Genomic DNA, 20234 nt, shown 5'->3' with positions numbered 1-20234 from the left:
AGGCACTGTTGCCATGAAAAAGTGCGCCAGAAGTTATATGTGGTGGCCTGGTATCGACCATGATATAGAATTAACAGTTCACGATTGCCAGCCTTGCCAATGCAACCACAGAAGCCCGCCAAGAGCCCTTATTCCTGAATGGGAAAGACAAGACACGCCTTGGCACACCCTGCACATTGATTTTGCTGGACCTATCGAAGGGTGTTCGTTTCTGGTGGTTGTAGACGCATACATCAAGTGGCTGGAGGTAAAACAAATGGCTACAACGACATCGGCAGCAGTTATCGACACTCTGCGGTCGTTGTTTGCAACGTTTGGCCTACCGCGCAAGGTGGTCTCGGACAACGGCACTCCGTTTGTGTCCACGGATATTCTCAAGTTTTACAGCGACAATGGCGTCTCGTCTGTTACATCAGCTCCTTACCACCCGGCTACGAATGGACAAGCCGAGCGCTACGTGGCTGAGCTAAAGCACGCCCTTACTAAAGACCAGACTGGGACAATGCAACGCCGCATCCCGCGCTTTCTCTTCAGACAGCACAACACTGTTCAAAGCACTACTGATCAAACGCCAGCGAAATTGATGTTCGGACGAGAAATGAGAACCCAGCTGGCAGCAATTGTCCCGGAGCCCTCAGCGAAAGCACCGTCGGAGGAAGAAAGGCTCCCGCATAGCAGGAGAATTGAAAGTGGACAGCGCATATACGCCCGCCAGTTCCACAGAAAGCCCGGCAGGGTTGAAGCGACGGCACTCAAACGCATAGGTTTGCGGTCATGGCTCGTCGACATTGGTGGAAGGGCCACGCGCCGCCACCTTAATCAGCTACGCCGTTTAGGTAATTTGCCAAGGGAACCTCCCATTCAAGCAGCCACCTCGACGGAAGCTTCGTTCCACTTAGCCTGGCATCTCGCACCAGATGAATCGGCGCCGCCGCCCGTTCCGCCGCCCGCCTGCCCTGAACACAAGAGGAACGACACCCAGCGAGCGGAGGCTTCTCTTCTTAGTGCGTCCAGAGCGTCCACGTGCCCACGGCGGCCCCCAGATCGCTTCCAAGCGACAAGCTAAGGAGGGAGGAGATGTTGTGTTCCAAGCACCCCTGTGTCACGAGCGCTCCGAACCCGCGAAGGACCGGTTGCTGAAACTGCTTCCAGATGTTGACTCCTCCCCTTCCCCCGCTCGGCGCAAACGAGCCACCGTCGTTTCCTCCGGCAGTTCGGCCGCCGCCTCCATCCGAATAGGAATAAACTTGTTTTTAACCATTCGAGGCTGTCTGAGCTTTTTGGACTACCGCGACCAACGCGTACGTCTATGGGCCGACGACAACACCGGACATAACAGTCGTCATTCGGAATAAAGCGGCGAAAGTACGAACAAAGCCCAGGAAACTACGAAGCTCCTTGACGGAACGCGGCACATTGAACGCCTCAACTGCTGCTGTCTGTAACAATATGTATGCTTCTTAGAAAGCTTGAAGTATTGCATTCCTTGTGCCACCTACAAGTATAATACATCTGTCGTTTCGATTTCCTACACGTGTTTCTGATCTCTTTCCTGATGTTGTTGCATACAGAACAAACTATCTTGCTGTCATTCCTAGGTGTCGTCGAATTCGTGGTGGGGACGCTAGGGTGGCCACCACAAATTACCTGCCCAATATTTTTGGGATGGTAATTGAGCCATATAATTGTCTATATTCGCTCGGGTGTTTCTATATGCAGTACGTGTGAAATATGTACGCCAGAGAGTGAAAATTTTCGGGATATGGGGGCTTGAACCCCCTACCCCCTGAAGATCACACACACACACACACACAAACACACACACACACACACACACACACACACACACACACACACACACACACACACACACACACACACACACACACACACACACACACACACACACACACACACACACACACGATATATAGAGAGAGAAAGCTTGATGCACTAATAAGAACACCGTTCGAGTTCACCACAGTGGAGCAGTGGCTAAGGTGCTAGGCTGGTGACCCGAAGTTGGCGGGTGCGATCCCGACCGCGGTGGTCGTAGTTCGGTGGAAGTGAAATGATGAAGGCCTGTCTGCTGTGCAATGTCTGTGCACGTTTGAGTACACCACATGTTTGATATTTCGGTGTCTTTCATAATCATTTCGTGGTTTTCGGACATAAAAGCCAACATGTTATTCATAACACCGTTTGAATAACGCGCCTAAAGTTCTTTTAAACTACTAGCCCGCAGCCGTAAAAATTAAATGTAAAAGTGCTTTTACTGTTTTATGATATAAAGAGAGTAAATGAATAAAATATTTACAAAAAATATGATTGTATGAGACTTTTATCTGGATATACATGTAAAACATGGTTGTCCAGTTGTTCACAACAACCGACATGTTGTCAGTTGCAGAACAAAACGATGTGCGGTGAAGGTGCGCTGGAGACGGAGCACCTCATTTGCAATGACGCTCGAAGTGCGATGGGCAGAAGTGTAAAGTAATTGATTGGTAATGTTTCTAAGCTTGTTTGTTCTAGTTTTACCTCTGATAAATGCCCCTTTGCGTGATAATTTTCGATGCGGTCAGTCGTCGCGACATTCAAAAACCACGTGCATTGGACTAAGGCGTCGGCTGGAGTGGTTGTGCCATTCCGATGCCCGTACCCGCTGTGTTTGACGAGCATTAAGACATGCCTGTGAAAGGTTTCAAGCCGTCGTCATACAAGACCAGCTTACAAGGTATGTGTGTTTTGGCTATGCCCATAGAACCGGCCGCCGGCGTATCATCCCGAAAGAAAAAAAAGTTGCCGGCAGTCTTTTTTTTTTTTTTTCTTCTATCGGCTGCCCATAACCATGTGACTAATGTGGCGGCATATTTCTTGTGAGCCTGTCCTGCCGGCAATACAAGTGCCGGCAGAATAGAGGCTGTACTTGTGGTGCCGGCAGCCGGCATTGTTTTATTTTATGCTTATTGGCTGGCCATGAACATGACTTATGTGTGCGCACATTTCTGGTGTGCCTGTCGTGCCGGTAAGACAAGTGCCGGCAGAGTATAGGCGGTACGTGGAGTGCCGGCTGCTGGCATTATACACCGAAAAAAAACTTGCGGGCAGTTTTTTTTTTTTTTTTTTCTCTTTTCGCATGCACGCGACCACTTCGGGGTGTCTGTCGGTGAGCCTGTCGTGGCGGCATTACGTTTGCTGGCAGAATACGGACTGCGCTTTTAGTGTCGGCAGCCAGCATAATATACGGGAATGAAAAGCTGGCGGTAGTTTTTTTTTTTTCTCCTACTCCGTGCACGCGACCACGTCAAGGTGTCAGCCTGTCACATTTCGCCTGAGGGTGCTGCGCCGGCGAAAAGCCTGGGACAACAGAACAAAAATGCAGACGATTCTTGGTCTGCTGGTGTACAGTGACCATCAGCGTTCCTGACTGATTCATGTCCGGGCTTTCGACGACGTCTGTAGTAGACGGTGTGCCAGCCTTCTTCACTTTCGGTAGTGGCTGTCGATTCATAATCATCGTGTTGTACGTCCATCGTCCTTGAGTCAGCAGCATTGTCTTCGGGTTGATCGAAGCAAAAATAATTTGCGACGTCGACAATCGCAGGGATTACACGCTCCAGACTATCACATTGAACCCGAGGCGACACTTTGTACGGCGACGATAGCATGCAGGTGACAAGGCATGAATGAATGTGTCCGCCTAGCAAACTAAATGTTCGAAGAGCAGCAGAGCCTGACGTCACTATTTTCGGAGGAGAAGTGGTCAGCTGTGCCATGAACTGGAGGTGACCACCAGGTAGCGCCACTGCTGGTGCTCCCAGCGCAAAAAATGGCGGGATTGCCGGCCGCTTCAAAGAGGGCTAGATACCAGTGATATAACTCAATAAAAGTGATAGTTATTCATCCCTCAGTTGGGTTTAGGTCGCGAATCGCTGCTACTGCGTCTCCAGCTACTCGTTCACGCAGAAATCTTGGAATGAGTAAATTTCATGTCAGTGCTCCTTTAACATTATGTCTGCTTGTTGAGATGCACACACAGCAAGTGGTACCAGGACAAACACGATTGCACAAGACTGAGGCATGTGCGTCAAGATATGTTTTGCAGGCATTGCATTCCCATTGCTGCAACTTTTGTTTGTGATCCAGCACATTTGTCACTACCGATCAAGCACCATCCGAGAAATAGGGGCACACTGCATTTACGTCAACATTCTCATCTAAAATGCCTCTGCACATTCTCGAGCTTCTGTTCGATGTCCTCCTCTTCAAGTTTATTGCATTGACCGGCAGCTTTTGCAGCACGTTCTCCCACAGGCCAAACTAAAATTCTGCTATGACGACCGATGTTTAGTGGTCACAGTGTGCCTCCATCTGCTGCAATGGGTTCTGGCGCATGCACAATGCAAGCATAGTCCTTGAGATTTGTTTCTGGTATATACCTGGAGCGGTTATTTCGCTATTGGTGTTAAACTTGATGCCCACATTGGACAGTGTACTAACAGTATATGAATTAAGAAAGTCATGCTTTTGTTGTACGGCAGTGGAGGGGCTAGTCATGATTTCAAATCTCTAGTATGTCAGACACGTGTAAATATAGTGTGCGTAGATGCGGCGTAAGTTAATACTGTTGGACTGGAAAAATCTTCTAAATAGGAAATTTTCCTTACCCTAATTGGAACTCTGGTGTAGTACGAAACATCACTGAATGCACAGTCACATGCACACATGATAAGCCAGATTTTTAAGCTCATAGCAATGAAGTTGAAAATTTTGCTTACGTAGATGATCGTTCAGTTGTTGCCAATTTTTTTCCTCCTTGAATGCAGCAGAATTTCACTGACTTACACAAGCTCATCGGGCATTCCGGCCGCAATATTGCTCACTCGTTTTTTCGCAGCTTAAATTCTGTGTGCATCCTTTTCCATAGCTGCATGTTATTGGCAGCAGAATACTGAGAAATTTTTGCTAGGTCAGCGAATGTCTAGAACTTGTCTCCAACGCTGAAGCTGATATCTCTAGTTGCCGGCATCTGGTCAACTTGAGGAGTAATGACCAAGGCCTCGGGTAATCAGAGAGGCTAGCCTCTTCGGTTACCTGAGGCTGCCAATTCATCTTCAGTTTGACTGACTGCAGGACACGTGCAGTCAGTCACGTGGAGCGCCGTTAGCAACACATGAACAAAGTGCACAGGGAGAAAAAGAGGCACACGTTTATGTGGAGCGGCGTTACCAACAACTACACATCTGAATGGCCGATGGCGATGGATGCCACACGGCCTTAACAGAGGATGTCACTAGAAGCCCTCCAATAGGAGAGAACTGCCAGCATCCAATCAGTTGATATACTCTGCCGGCAGCCAGCAAAATAGACACTGCCAATTTTTCTACAAAAACAAATTGGCAGCTTGCCAAACTGTAGTAAGCATTCATACTGCAGATATATTCATGCATTTTACATTTCTTGCAAAAAAGATGGAACATGAAAAGGCAAGCAAGCACACGGCGTTGTGAGGACAAAGCCTCTCGTAAGTTTTGAACCGCATGTGGTCGAAATTTTTAATGCCCTCTACTATGGCATTGCTCATAATAATATGGTTGTTTTGCAACAAAACCCTGACAGTTATTACAGGCCGAGAAGTTTTAGTGGCTAGGCGACGTTGACACTTCCAAACTTCTGTTTTTTGAGTTTACTCAAGACAGACCCATAGCAGGCGACTCCAGCACAATCTGCAGTCACGGAAAACCAAATCATCCCTGCCCAAGTTTGTTACTCATTGGATTTCCATTCTTGCTTTTCTTCACCACCCCACTGCTTTCTATGCATCTGTGAAGAAATGTCAAATCATCCCAAATGGGTGGCTATCAACATTTATTATACCTGCCATGACTTTTGTGGTCCTCTCAAAGGAGTCTTCTTTTCTTTACTTAGCGTGGCAAAAGGTGGCATGCTGCTGTTTTGTTTGATGTTCTGGGTAGACCAATCGAACAAGCGTGTGGCCTTTTGAGCAGTCACACTTTTTCTTGGCCTCTGATACCTTGATTTCTTTGAGGCTGCTTAACATTCTGAGGTGCTCCCATCGCGAGTAACAAGATTCATGATCATACTTGCTTTTGTACTCTGTTGTTTGAAGGTAGTGCTTCAAAAGAAAGCAGGAGTGGGGGACGAGAGAAGCTTGAAATGGAAAATTGATCAGCTAAGGGTGTTGGCTCTCCAACACCTCCTGTTTGCAAACTTTTGATAAATGTTCAGTGTCACCTATGTGCACATCTGTACTTCTTAATTGCATGAAGAAGTTAAGTGAGTGACCGTTACTGACAGGTCATCGTGCTGCATAATGTCGTTCAGTGTTGGTTTTGCCGGGTCACCTTGCATAATGCATCCTGTGCTCATTTCCTTGAGAAAACTATCAGCAACATCAAGACTGCTTCTCCTGGACAACTTGCCTGCTTACACTTTTTCTCCATTTTTCCAGCATTCAAATATGCGTTCAAGCACTCCAAGTCCCTGATGGTGCTCATTGAGCTATCTGGTGTCGGGTAAGCCGATTTCCTGGCGGCAGAAGCCACCTTTTCAACTTTTGGTGAGTGCATAGAATCACACCGCTTTTGTGACCGCTGACGTGCACTGCTTCAACATCCAGGTAAGTGTTTCCAGCGTAAGTGTGCTTGCATATGCTTGCATTTACCATCTTGCCTTACGAATGTTTTTGGACACTCTTTTGCCGGCTAAAGACCCCGATGCATCGTGAAAATGTGACTGCCTAGAGCATCATAGCTTATCGAGATGAGCAGGTGTAAAGCCTCGGTTGGCTGGTGATGGCTAAGCCATTGACACTTTTTTTTTTTTACGCAATCGGCTTTTTCTTACACAATTTATGGCTAACGCCACCATATGGCGATGTTAGCCTTGAACGTTATTTGCCAGCCTCATAAATAGGAGCTATAATCATATTTTCACGGCACAAGTGCGGCCTTCTGCACATTTTCATCTCTTTGATTAATAATTATTAAAGACATCTGCTCAAACTGTTTATAAGGAGCTGGAGCACTCCACAATCTGCTTCAGCTTGACACTTGTGCTTCCCGTGTGGTTCTTAAGTTACCGCATGCTACATAAACCCCATTAATCACCCTTTTTAAATGGAGTGTAAGTTGGTGTTGACATAGTCAGTAAACAATTGACATCTCTGTAAACAATGGACCCTTTTCATAATTCACAAGTGCGCTTCTCTGCACTGCATTTTTGAACAAAAAATGGCAGCACCTGTCAGGTTTAAGCAGACATGCGGTCCTAGTTATATGTGCTGAGGCTAGTTCATTATGAAGGTTTATATCCAGATAGGCGGCTCAACATTCTCCACGTCACTGTGTAAGGAAACCGCACCTGAATAGGTTCTTTGCACTAAATGATAAGCCGCCATTAATTGTTCAAACTGCTTAGCAGGAAGGCTAACTTTACAATTTTAAGAAGGGTGTATTGAGTAGGAGAGCACAAGACTCAATACACTTCACTTGTTTCTGTGTGAGACAAATCATGCGAGTGGTGTGCAGAGGGCAGCACTTCATGGAGGCTGTCAAAATGATAGAAAATGTGACATGGTCTCGCATGGATTTACAAGACTGTGGGAGATTTTAGAAAAGTCTTTTCTTCTGGCTGCTGAAGGGCTTGCCACTTTGCACATGATATCTCTTGAAGTGCTGCAGTTGATCCATTCACTATTCCCCAACCAGTTCCTCACCATTCCTGCAGAATTTTATTAGTGACAGAATGTGAAATGTTGCAGGCCTTGTGAAATAAAACATTCTCGTTTACTGCAAAATGATTGAACTGTGAGGTTGTGATATGATCGTTTGTGTTCCGGGACGATTTCTTCTTGCCCCTCTGATCTGCCCAGCTGTGCTGTCTGAGCAACGGGTTTTGGCATTCTCCTGGCGGCCACCTCGAAACGTAGGTAGTTCTTGCAGCTGTATCTTCTCGAGGTTATGTTCAAGAAGATTTACTCAGTGCAGAGTATTGAAGCAGAAATTTAGGACAATATGACTGTTAGTAGACAAGCCACAGTGTCATGCTGTTAGCTGCCGATTTCCTTTTAACGCTTTGAAAGATTTCTATGTCTCTGAAATTGCTTCACGACAGATTTTTATTCTTTGCACTAGGCCACCCTGCAGAAAATGGTGATATTCTGTGCTTTTGCAAGCCCTTGCTTCTTTTAGGTCACATGCCTTGCTTCTGATTAAAAAAACAACAGTACACTCCAGCATGGCTCTATTCGCATTGAAAGCCTTCAAATCAATAATTCTGCAGTGCACATCCAGGGGTGCAACAGCTAAACCAATTGCGCTAAATTGATACAATTCTCTATTTCTGTGCCGAGCTACGCCAAAACCATGACATTTGTTGAAATTCCGCCACGCTGGGCCAAAATTCCCGACCAGCCTCAGAATTTTCTCTGTTGTCCTAATTTCAGAGAGAAATGGAGGCTCCATACATTGCCCACGTGCATTTTGAGTCATCAATCAATCCTCTAATTCTAACCTTAAACCACGGCAACCTAACCATGCTAACATTAAATGCTATTATGTTGAGTACTCTTGGGACACGATCAACAAGATAAAATAACAAAGCCATGCCCATTGGTCCCCTGACCGCAACGTATACCTATCGGCAGGACAACGCAACTTTAAGACAAAAATGTGTTGGTGTAGCCACGAACCCTTCTCGAGAAATATGAACTTCCTGGTCAGGAAAAACGACTATGGCAAGTTAGCAACTAGAGCTGGGTGGGCATACCGCGTATTTCGCGTGCGAACAAGGTTGACATGCTGCGAACACCGGCGTTGCCAGCGACCACGTTCGTCGCCATAGCAAGGACATGTGAAACATTTTTCTGTCAAGTTTGTGTCGTCCCACTGACCGATATCCGGTGCTGTTGCCAGACCAAGGGGGTGCGCCGCTGTTACTTTATTTGCGCGGGTTGCAAGCGAGCCAAGATGTTGTGCCCTAAACCTAGCCCCCATGGTAAAAAAAAAAAAAGAAAGTGGGGGGGGGGGGAGGTCGTGGCGTTCTTCGAAAATTTATTGGCCTTGTTCTAACCCGTGCAAAGCGCTGCTTAAACCACTTTTGCTACAATACACCGGTGTCCTGTTGAAAAGCATGATTTGGAAAAGGCTGTTAGCCCTACTCACGGGATAGCGAATTTCGTTCAATTACCCATGCCTGTATACTATCACATAATTGTGAGTGCTAGTATGATCGCTGATGTCTGAAAAAGTTACTGGCAAACATTTGGAGCCGTGTATTACACTTCTGCCGCCCTTAAAAATAGGAAAATAAACTGCGCAAGCTTTTCTTTTTTCCGCCACGCCTACTGCTCAGTTTCGGGAATCCCTTGAATTTCAAGTCGCCAGCTTGGCAAATTCACATTTTAATTTGCAAATTCTGTCAAAATATTTTACAGACATGGCAAGCGCTAATCTTGACTTTATCATTGTTTGCTCAGTGGGGTAGATAGAAATATACTAGTTTTATTGAAAGAGCAGTGCTCATGTTTATTCTGCATGATTTGGGTGACATTCAATGGCTTGAGCATACTTTTTTTTTCTAAATATAAACCTTCTTTTCTCCAAATTTTGTCTTTTGGTATAAAAAATGTTTTACTTCTTGTAACCTGCTCCCAATCTGCGTTTTAGTGTCATTATTCACAAAGTGCTTGATATTTATTAATGCATGTAGATCACACCATGTGAAAAATTGTCACGTAGCGAGTGCATATATAAGCTAAAACAAGTGCATCATCAGAAGTATTCAAGCTTTCTTTTATAATAATTGTATGTGCTCTCACGTCGCCAACAACATGCATAGTGCCAGGCACGTTTTGCTTGATTCAGCGTAATAAACTCGCAATGACGAAAAGGTGCGACATAAACACAACCTTCGTTCCACACAAATACAAATAAGCACACCAAAGGAACAGTATAACCTTATTACAACAGACGTCCGTAGTGAAGAGGGTTTTAAAACTGTTGTAACAGTACTGTGACAACAGACTTTTGTAAACACTCAATGAGTCTGTTTTAACAACAGACAATTACTTGCCATAAATGCATTTACTCTCAAAGGGGCTATAAAAAATTTTTTGAAAATTGCGAATATTTTCTGTGGCCCCCATTTTTCTTTATTCTCATTCCAAAATATTCTCACTGAGAACTGTGCAGAAGTGCTGTAAAAAATTTTGCACTTCATGAGGTTGCAAAAACTATTGCGAAAGTCTCAAAAAACAGCATTTTCAGAAACGTATTGTTTCTAAATGGCACAACCGTCGAAAATCATGCTACTTAGTGATGTTCTCGCACTCGTTCTGTGTTCGCGGGATGTGATGTAGTTGAGGCAGCTGCAAACAGAAGTTCAGTTATCAGATTACGATAGCCTGTCCAACTGCCGTTGCGGACATCGCAGACGCGCGTCTCGGGCCCACTGCAAATGCATCTCGTTACACTTGCTGCTTATCAGCTCGTGGACTTTGGGATGAAAACCACTGCAGGACAACTATTTATACTAGCAATCGAGCATGATGTACTTCGAAACATCAGGCATGCGGCCATGCACATCGCAGTCAAGATGAAGTCGTGCCAAAGCCTACCTTTGCTCCGAGCTTTGCAGGCAGGACTATCGCATTAGCAGACATGCGAAAGCGATGAAGTCGTAATGGGCTTCATCGAAAACAACGAATCACATCGTTCCCTGGCTTTCCGAAGCCGCGGATGGGCATATTGCGCTTTGGCAGCGCCCCCCCCCCTCAAGCCAAGCTCAGTACGCAGCGACTGCTTCAAGCAGCAGCTAATTTCGAGTGCCACTGCCCCAAAACGCTAGACCAAGCATGCGGCGCACCGATTTTTCTGTCACCTTAGTTGACCATTAACTGATTGTTTAAGGACGTAATCTGAGCATCCCAGTCAACAGCTTAAGCTACAACCAGGTTGTGCAATGTCTGGAGGATCAGTACAACCTGCAAGTGAATGAAACTGCAGCCCGTTACGCGTTTTTCATGCGGAAGCAACTGGAAGGCAAGAGTGTGCGAGGGTTCATCGAAGAACTTGTGAAAATTCGTACATGAGAATCAACTGGTTTCAACTGGTCCCAGTTCAACTGGTTTATGGAACACATTTGCAGTTTAGAATGTGTATTTTTAGTTGCCAACTGGGACTAGTTGCCCATTTCCAGTTGGTTACTAACACTAGTTGGAAAGGCATTCCCAATCGGGTATAAAAATATTCCCAGTGGTCCGGACGAGACCTTCAAACCTAGGCAATGCCCACAACGTTGCCAGCAAAAAATTGATGCACAATGTTGCCCACTAAAGAGTATCCCTTGTCCTGTGCATGCGCAGGAAATCTGGGACGTTTGCGTTGTGTTACTTAGGCTCAACCGAGAAAGACTATATTTCGTGCATTTGTCCCTAGATTCGTAGGCGCTGGCGTCTTGCTGTCTCAAGCTCGCGCCCTGCCATTCTCTGGCCTTGATCGAGCGAAGTTTTTCTTACACCGTGCTTTGTTTCTGCGAATCGTACAGCTCTCTAGTAGACAACGTAGGACGCAAATCACTGCCCCGTAGCAATTTCGTCAACACCGGGGTGACTGTACTACTTGCTCGATCGACAGACGTAGCGAACTGCAGTGCGCTGCCTTGCCACAAAAGGTAATCAGTCAATTGTTTAATTGTCATCTGCACGGTTGATCGCTATTGGATATGTAATGGCAAGAAATACCTTTCATATCAGACAGCGTGACATAATAAAGAGCTATGCAGCCGGTGTTTGAGAACGCTTTTCCAGAGGCTTCCAATGTAGATGAGCATTAAATTGCTGAATTCTTTGGCACCTGTTATAGCATCCTGAAAAATTGTGTAACTTGCTCCGAGTCGTCTTCTAATCCTGCTGATATGCGAGAATGGCGAAATTAAACTGTGTTTCGTGTCGGCCATTTAGCATTGGAGAATAACGCTGGTGTAATTGTAATGGCCCCAAATGATTAGGTTGAAATATACATTAGCACACTTTTGTGGAACAGTACTGCGCTTAGCTTCATAGAAAACTAAAATAATTGCTTCAAGCGCGTTAAAAGAATAAACACCTTTGTTCTCTGTAGCGCACGTACAAAGGCAGTGAGGACGAAACTGTGAATTTCAGTTTCGTAAATCTGTATTCGTATTTACTGTGTGCTTCTCCGCTGTGCACGTACACGGCTGTGAAGCCGAACGTGTGAATGCCAGTTAGGTCATTTTTCAGTTAACTTTACCTCGTGCTTCTCCGCAGCGCACGTGCATAGCAGTGAAACCGAACTTGTTAATGCATTGCATTGTTTGCTTTTCTTGCAGGCATAGAAGTGAGCATTTCAAGTTAAAAACAGTGCGTACTTTCCTCTACGTTGATGGAACGACTTAAATTTTTCTTGAATTATGTGGAGGCATTTGTCATTGACTTGCCACCAAAATCCCAAACTGTCATATTACGAAAGAACACATCTTTTGGTGCTCCCCTCACACTGCTGTACCAGGAAATCGACATGTAGGCTGCCCCTCATGCGAATACATACTGGGCGACAGAAGCGCCATGGGATGAATCTGTGCGCTACTATTCAGTTGAGCTGACATCCTCAAAGCCCAGAGATTTGGATCACGCATTGACATAAATTTACTGACACACTCACTGCTACGCTCCACTGTGTACCGAGACAAGTGCCCCTGGAGCGTTGTGGTGCCAACACTTACACATATGATGTACGAGTGTACTCGATGTCCCAACAAAGTGAACTCAATATAGGCCAACGCAATACCACATCGGTCGTTAGAATCGCAACTTTCTGAGAAGGCCTCGAAGAGCCTAGTGGTTGCCATGGACTAGGCCCCATTAAGCGGGTAGTCGATGAAGCCCTAAGAGCCCTTCGCTCTGAAGAAGGCTTCAGCTATATATATATAAACGTTCCTTCTGTTCTTGCTACAGTCCAGCATATGCAAGCTTGTTTGGACAACTTGCTTTGCTAACATCTGTACCTTCTGCGTGCGTGGTGCAATGGCTTCTCAACTTTGCGAGTGGTGGCGTACCTTAAGTAAGCCGTCTGCAACTGAAATGAGGAGTAGCTTGTGATGGCCAGCACCAGTCAGCCTTCCAGCTTGACGCTTTGGGCAAGGTTTTCTCCACAGCGTCAAGGTTTGCCCAGAGTGAGGCACGATGTGGTAATAGCTCGTTTAATAAGGCGGACTTCAAAGGCAGTAGTGGTATGTCAGTGCATGGCTCATAGCACCAGCAGATGCTAACACCTACAAAACGAAACCAAATATCTAAATATCTAATTTGGCCATTTACTGGGAGTTCATGGGTTAGGCTAAATGGGCTCATCACATTAAAAAAACGCATCAAGGAGCACTTTGCTTTCTAGCTCTAAGTCACGCAGGTCACGATTTAACACAATTAGGTAACCATGAGATACATTTTGGAATATGCTAAGAACATTTTTATCGGTGATCGAGTAATTGAGTTCATAATTGAATTGAGCAAGAAGTGGGTCTCCACTTCTTGCTCAATGGAGCAAGAAGAACCGAGCAATGCAGGAACTAGTGCATACACCTTGCTACTGTAGGTGTGTGATCCCTTCAAACATTTCATACATAGATTGCTTATAAAAGCTTGGAATTTCTAAGAAACCGCTAGCAGAAAGCCCTGCAGAGTTTTGGAAAGCAGTGAAACTGTGTTTCTCAGTAGAATGCTCAACACGCTCAAGGATTAGGTTATGAGGCAGGGTATAAAAAAGACATTTGATGCCAATCGATAAAGCCTGATAGCACTTGTCAGTGAAAGTGTTAAAGACGTCCAAAACCTGGTTAGATTTAGTCGCGATAAAAAGGTAATTTATTACTAAAAGCTTGAGATTACGCTGATTCAGATTAATTGACAATGGTCCAATAAGGTACGTTTCTCTTGTGCATTTTTGCTCTAAGAAAGAAATTTAAAAATTGTTTTTGCTGTTATTGATTGCCTTGACCAAATTTGTAAGGTTAAGCTTGTCACACAGTCTTTTTGCATTAGACTTCTGTTTACTCACTGAAACATTGGAGTGAGAATCGACTGCAGAAATCGCTTCTTTTGACTTATTCAAATATTTTTGCTCAGTAAAACCATAAACCACCTTCCTTATCGGCCAGGAGAATGTGGATAAAGTGGTCGCGTAGAAGAGAAGCCGCTCATAGAATGGTTGGGTCGGGTTTGAAGTTCTTGCAGCTGTTAAGAGTGTTATTGCATCTGAAAGACAACGTGCACTATCATCGGCAGAGGCCTCATGCGAAACCTTGCGTAGAAAAGAACACTGAGCTGGCCTTAACTCCCTGAGTGCTGCAGCAAACTTCAGTCCAAGGAAAGGAGCACAGGTTACGACGGCTGACAAATGTTGAATTCCAATGGCGGAGTCGGTGCAGCCGACCGACTTCGTGAGCGAGCACTCGACTCTGGCGTAGAGCAAATCCTCCAAATCCGCCATCGGAACACAACCCGCCCTGCTGGAGCAAGGCGGAAGCTGCCGCGTTACCCAGGATACCTTGCGCGTGGTCTCTTCCGCTGTCTGTTTCCCAGGTGGTTTACCAGCATCGCCGCATCGTTTGTTTGCGCAGAAAAAAAAGGGGGTGAAGGTGGGGAGGTGTAACTAACCATATAAATGTCAAGACATGCGTTTCCGCGGATTTCGCTTGAACTCCTCCGTGTGTGCTCGAAGGGCACATTAACGAGACAGCAAACTCCGCAACCAACTTTTCGGCCACAGTTCGAGCCAGCCTAAAGTGCCTCCGGAACTGCTCAAGAAAAGAAACAAACGAAAACACCACAGCGTGTTAAACCTTGAGCATAACGCTTTCCTTCTTTTTTTCTATTTCTTTACCTCGTGGTTTGAGTACTGCCGAACGACGTCCTCGTTGAAACCGACGACTTTGGGCCTCTTCGCGGGAATGCGGAACAACTTGTTGAATTCCCGCTCGTAAGCGCAAGCTTTAGCGTCGCTGTCACTGTCCGACGAATCACTCGTGTCGGTACTTGAGCTTTCCGACTCAGAGCTGTCGCTATCGAGTAGCAGAAGCATTGCTGCACGCTTTGCCGAGGTAGCCGAGCCGTCCATGCCGTCCGCCATTATCAATACAACTCGCGCCGTGGCAGCCGCGCCCCCAAGCAGGCAAACGTGTTAAAGGAAATGCGTCACGCTGAGTACCGCTCCACTCCACCGATTTCGGTGGAGCAGTTTTTCCTGCTCCACGGAGGGACTCCCGCTCTGAATCCCCTCCGGCTCTTTCATTGGAACTTTTAACTCCCGCTCTCACTCTGTCATCTGAACACACTTGCTCTGAAAAAAGCAGAAAAACTTGCTCCGACTCCGCCATTGAAATTCAACAAAAGTTACTTCACCGACGATGTGAGCATTGCATCGTGACTCTTACCTGTGTGGAGTAAACTAGGTCAGCAGTTTTCTCAGAACGGTATCAATATACGTGCTATTTCCCAATAAACATTGTAGAAAATTCAGCACTCATTGTCGCCGATTATGTTCGGTCCATTGTGTCTTTTTACACTGTAGTGCACCAAAACTCTTATTATTTCACGAGTACATTCAAAGACCAAAACCGTCGCCAGTGGTGGTGGCCAAGCGGGAAGAGTTGGCCTGCGAGGGCTCGCCAATCCCACTGAGTCCCACACTGGCAAAAAGCAGAGTGAAGCACACACGCACTCACACACTCCACATTCACGCGCACTTCAAAAAAATATCACAAATTTATCACATTTGATCAAAAGTGATCAAATAATAAAAAGTGAAGAAAATGGAGTGTAAAACTAAGAAATTGAAGAAAATGAGAATAGAAAAATAGAGAAAAACATGAAGAAAATCACTTTTCAAAAAAGATGAAAATATTCAAAAAAAATCTTCTTCTTCTCCTCCTCAAAAAAAAATCTTACTACGACATGGAAATGTGTACAATGAGATTCTTTAAAAACGTGGCCCTGAAAAGAGCCGTTACATGATGTACACATTGCGATGTCTGCTCCTGAACGCCTGGGCCGCCCGGAGGACTGCCTTTGACACCACCTCAGGCTCCGCATCCGACCTTTTGACCAGGAGTCCAACCTCCAGGAGAAGCCACAGGTTGTCCTCCAGGGCCTCTGGGTGCCTCTTGTTCAGGGCTGCATGGAGGGCAGGGAGGCAAGATTCCAGGACCAAGGCATCTCCCTGGTTCTTCATCCTAGGATTGATCAGCTTGGCAAACTCTATCAGGTACAGGCAGTGCGCATGAATAAGAGCCATTGAGTAGCTCTTATCAATGGGGATGGCAGCTGCTACTGCCTGGGTCATTAGAGCTGCGGGGTAGTCTGCGCTGATCGTGGCCATGTAGGATGGCTTGATGGGGAGGTGGGGTCCTGATTTGTGGGCAGTCAGGACAGTGACCTGGTAAAAGGCCAGGGCAATGCGAGAGAGCGTCAGGTCTTCTGGTGGTGCTTGCCCCTTCTTCAAGTTGTAGTTTTGAATCAACTTCTCAAGGAGCTCAGCACCATCAGCACTCATCTTCTTGGGCATGTTGACCAGGTTTGTTCCCCTGGTCAGGAAGATTGTGCACATGTGAGCAATGTCTGTCTTAAAGTCCAATGTGGACCTACCTTTCGCATCCTTCTGAAAGAAGGCTTGGTGCAGAGTTGGGGTCGAACCCCTGGTAGGCAACTTTGGAGATCACGGCCTCACGATCCACCTGTGAAAGCTCAAATCTCCCAAAATACCCCATCACCCTGATTGACTCGGCATCAGTCGGCCGAGCCACCCCTCCCCTGCACATGTCCGCTGCCCATTTCACCAACTCTTCAACATTACAGCCCTGACGTGGGGCTGGTGGCAAGTTTTCAGGCACATCTCCTGTGCCGTTTGGGGGGTCATCGTCTGAGCCTCCTCCTCCCGTGCCACCAGTGGTCCGGAGACCCCTCCAGTGGCTCCACCTGTCGTGCCCCCACTCCCATCCTTGGCTGCATTGGCAGCATCTGTTAAAGGAGTCTTGTTAGGTCCCTGCTGGTTGGACCCCCTGTCTTAGCTGGTCCTGTTGGCGTCCTTTTCGCGCCCCCTATCTTCGTCTGGGTGAAATCTGCAGGCTTCGCAGTTATTGGCGTCTCGACAGGCGCCGGCGTCTCCCCCTCGTTGGGCACCTCATTCCCTGTCGGAAGAGGATCGGTGTGCTGGGTCTCTTCGTTCCTGGACATTTTTTCTAGCACCTGCGCAAGGTCCACCAACTCTTGCCCGGTACTGTTCTCAAGGAGCTTCTTCTGTAGCCCCTTGCGACTTGGTGTGCTCTTAGAAGAACTCGACTTTCTCACACAGGCTGCCTCCCCATTTATGTTATGAAGGTGTATAATCATCTCTTTCGAGTGCATGTTTGGTAAAACAAACACCTTTAACTCTCATACACCCTTCTATAATCGGCATCTGTAAAGAGCTTCCGAGGTCATGTTAGCTGAACGTAACAAGGAAAATTTTTATCAGCCCCTTTTACTTTTAAGTTATTGGTCTGCATTTACTAGTCAGATTTTTTGTTTTTGTTTATAAGAAGGGTGTGCTCATTATCACTTTTTCACACGAGTGGTGTAGTTAATGACAAAAGGACATCACAGTAATACCATGAAAGAACATACGTGATATAGTCTGTGTGCCCTGCTGTGGACCGGGGTCTGCCCGGTCTTTTGTGGTAGCGGGGTGTAGCTTCGAGTTGAGGAAACGAGCGCTTACAAGATGGGGATATGAAAAAACAAGCAGGTTTATGGCACTATTTACAAATATTTACAGCATAGAAAGGTTGAGAGTTTTCACAAACCACGAGCGTGGTGGTTGAACCGTTACACAGTTCAGAGCGACGTCCAGCACCCTGCGGCGTCGTTATAAGCCCTGTCGGGCTCCTCCTTCTTGAGTGGAACACCAATCACACACACACAACAGGCGAGGGGTACGAGCATGCTCGGCGCACGTGAACATCCAGTATTGAGTCGTGATCACTGCACTGCAAGGTGGTGCCAGAGGGGCTCTTCCTCGTCATGTGTGTGCCGCTGGTCGAGGGGTCCCAAGCTCCTGACAGCAGACATCAAACAGTCCGCCAATCTGTCAGCTCAATTAGCAGGGCAATTTGTGGCGACGGCCGCGGTTTCTTTCAAGGAAGACGCTGTCTTTGTTGTCCTCTCTGAAACTGCTTACGGGGTCGTGGTGACAAGACGTCTCACCCTCCGGCTAGCAGGGACAATACCTGGCGGGCATAGGCAGCCGGCCAGTCGGCTATTTGTTTGAGGATTAAAAGAGCGCCGCTCCCCCGTAATCTCTGGACGCTGGTTCCGAGAAAATTGCGTTCCAGGCGTGGGAACGCTGTCGGGCTGCGCTTCCCAGCGACAGCATGGCGCCTACTGACGACGGTCATAACAGCTTCCCCCTCGCCAGATGAGTCACGGAGGGCAGCAGTCACCGCTGCTGCTCGCAGAGACGACAAAAGGGTCCGTAGTTCAATGCCAGGAGCTCGCCTTTGCTTGTTGCATTGTCTAGGTAACTGCCGAAATCTTCGACAGCGTTTCTGAAACTCGACCACATGCACAAGCAAGCACTCGGCCCCCTTCGAACAAACCAAGCCAAAAGAGGGATGGGAAACCAATTTTTCATTGCTAGCTTTAATAAAAAGCTCGCACTCAAAACTCTCAGGACTCGCCTGCGCTGAGAAACCAGACGTGCTACCTTGCATATTTTACATAAGTTGCACGAAAAACAACTTAAATATAAATTTTCATACATTGTCAAGGGTGCTTTTGAACAATTTAGAAAGAGCGGCTGAGCGCGTCCGCGTTTCCATTCAGTTTGCCTTTCTTATGCCTAATGTCAAAATAATATTGCTAAAGAATCAAGCTCCACCTCAAAAGGCGACTGTTCTTCGATGTCGCAGTTTTCAGCCAGGTAAGGGGACAATGGTCTGTTTCTACTGTAAATTTAGCACCTCTGAGGTAACACTGCAACTTATGAGTGGCCCACACAATGCAAGCGCACTCCTTTTCTGAAGCGCAGTATGCCATCTCACGAGAGCTCAATTTCCGGCTCAAATAGAGCACGGGATGTTGTTTACCACCGTCATCCTTCTGACATAGAAAGGCTCCTAGACCTCTATCGCTAGCATCACACTGGACCATGAATTTGTGGTCGTAATCGGGAGCTTTCAAGACCGGACGGCTGATCAATGCTGCCTTCAGTTTTAAGAAGGCAGTTTCTTTCTTTTCATCCCAGGCCACTTTCGTAGGCTCTGTCCCGCAGAGAGCATCGGTCAAAGGGCTTGCTAACGTTGAATAATCTCAGATGTAATGATTGTAGTAGCCTGCGAGTCCTAGAAACGCCCTGACATCGGTCTTTGTTATTGGCCGGGGATAGTCAGCTACTGCTGATATCTTTAGCTCGCAGGGTTTTCTGAAACCTTGTCCTTCGTTGTGACCTAAGTAGTCGACGGTTGCTCTCGCAAGACACTTCTCAGCCTTTACGGTAAGCCCTGCTTGACGCAACCGGTTGAGCACCTCCCTTAAATGCATCAAATGATCCACCCAGGCATCGGAAAATACAGCGATGTCATCCAAGTAAGGTACAGCAAAAGCCTCGCAGCCCCTTGAAACCTTGTCTATAAGGCGGGAAAAACAAAACGGAGAATTTTTGAGACTGAAGCTCATCGTAGTGGGTTGACAGCTGCCCGCGGGAGTAACGAAAGCCGCGTATCGGCTGGCTCACTCAGCGAGCGGCACTTGCCAGTAACCTCGAGTAAGGTCCAACGTAGTCACGTAAGCTGCTCGACTAACCTGTTCCACTTTCTCTTCAATGTTCGGAATCGGATACACCTGATCCTTAGTGAGAGCATTTAACTTTCGATAGTCAACGAAAGGTCTCTGGTCTTTGCCCGGAGCTTCTACCAAGATCATTAGAGAAGCGTATTCGCTCTCTGAGGGTTTAATTATTCCTAATTCCAGCATGCGCTTTACTTCTTTATCAAGAATATCTTTCTGTCATGGAGATAAACGATAACAATTGGACTTCACGGGTTCCTCGGAAGTCAAATCAATGTCGTGCTCAGTCAAATCAGTCCAACCGGCTTGTCAACAAAGCAGTCGTCAAACTCTCCTATCAGCTCGCAAAGATCCGAGAGCTGGGATTCTTTTA

General features: G+C 46.6%; 1 long non-coding RNA gene across 1 annotated transcript; it reads left to right on the top strand.

Annotated features, from left to right (window-relative positions):
* Positions 1-2404: 2404 nt before the first annotated feature.
* LOC142765286 (uncharacterized) lies at positions 2405-9986 on the top strand. The gene is made up of 2 exons (XR_012884141.1): positions 2405-2737; positions 6476-9986. It is a non-coding gene; the product is annotated as an uncharacterized LOC142765286 (long non-coding RNA).
* Positions 9987-20234: the final 10248 nt, after the last annotated feature.

The sequence above is a fragment of the Rhipicephalus microplus genome, chromosome 6, assembly GCF_043290135.1.
Source record: "Rhipicephalus microplus isolate Deutch F79 chromosome 6, USDA_Rmic, whole genome shotgun sequence".
NCBI classification, from domain to species: domain Eukaryota; kingdom Metazoa; phylum Arthropoda; class Arachnida; order Ixodida; family Ixodidae; genus Rhipicephalus; species Rhipicephalus microplus.
The sequence above is the reverse complement of the archived record's forward strand: the minus strand, read 5'-3'. Positions and strand labels throughout refer to the sequence as shown.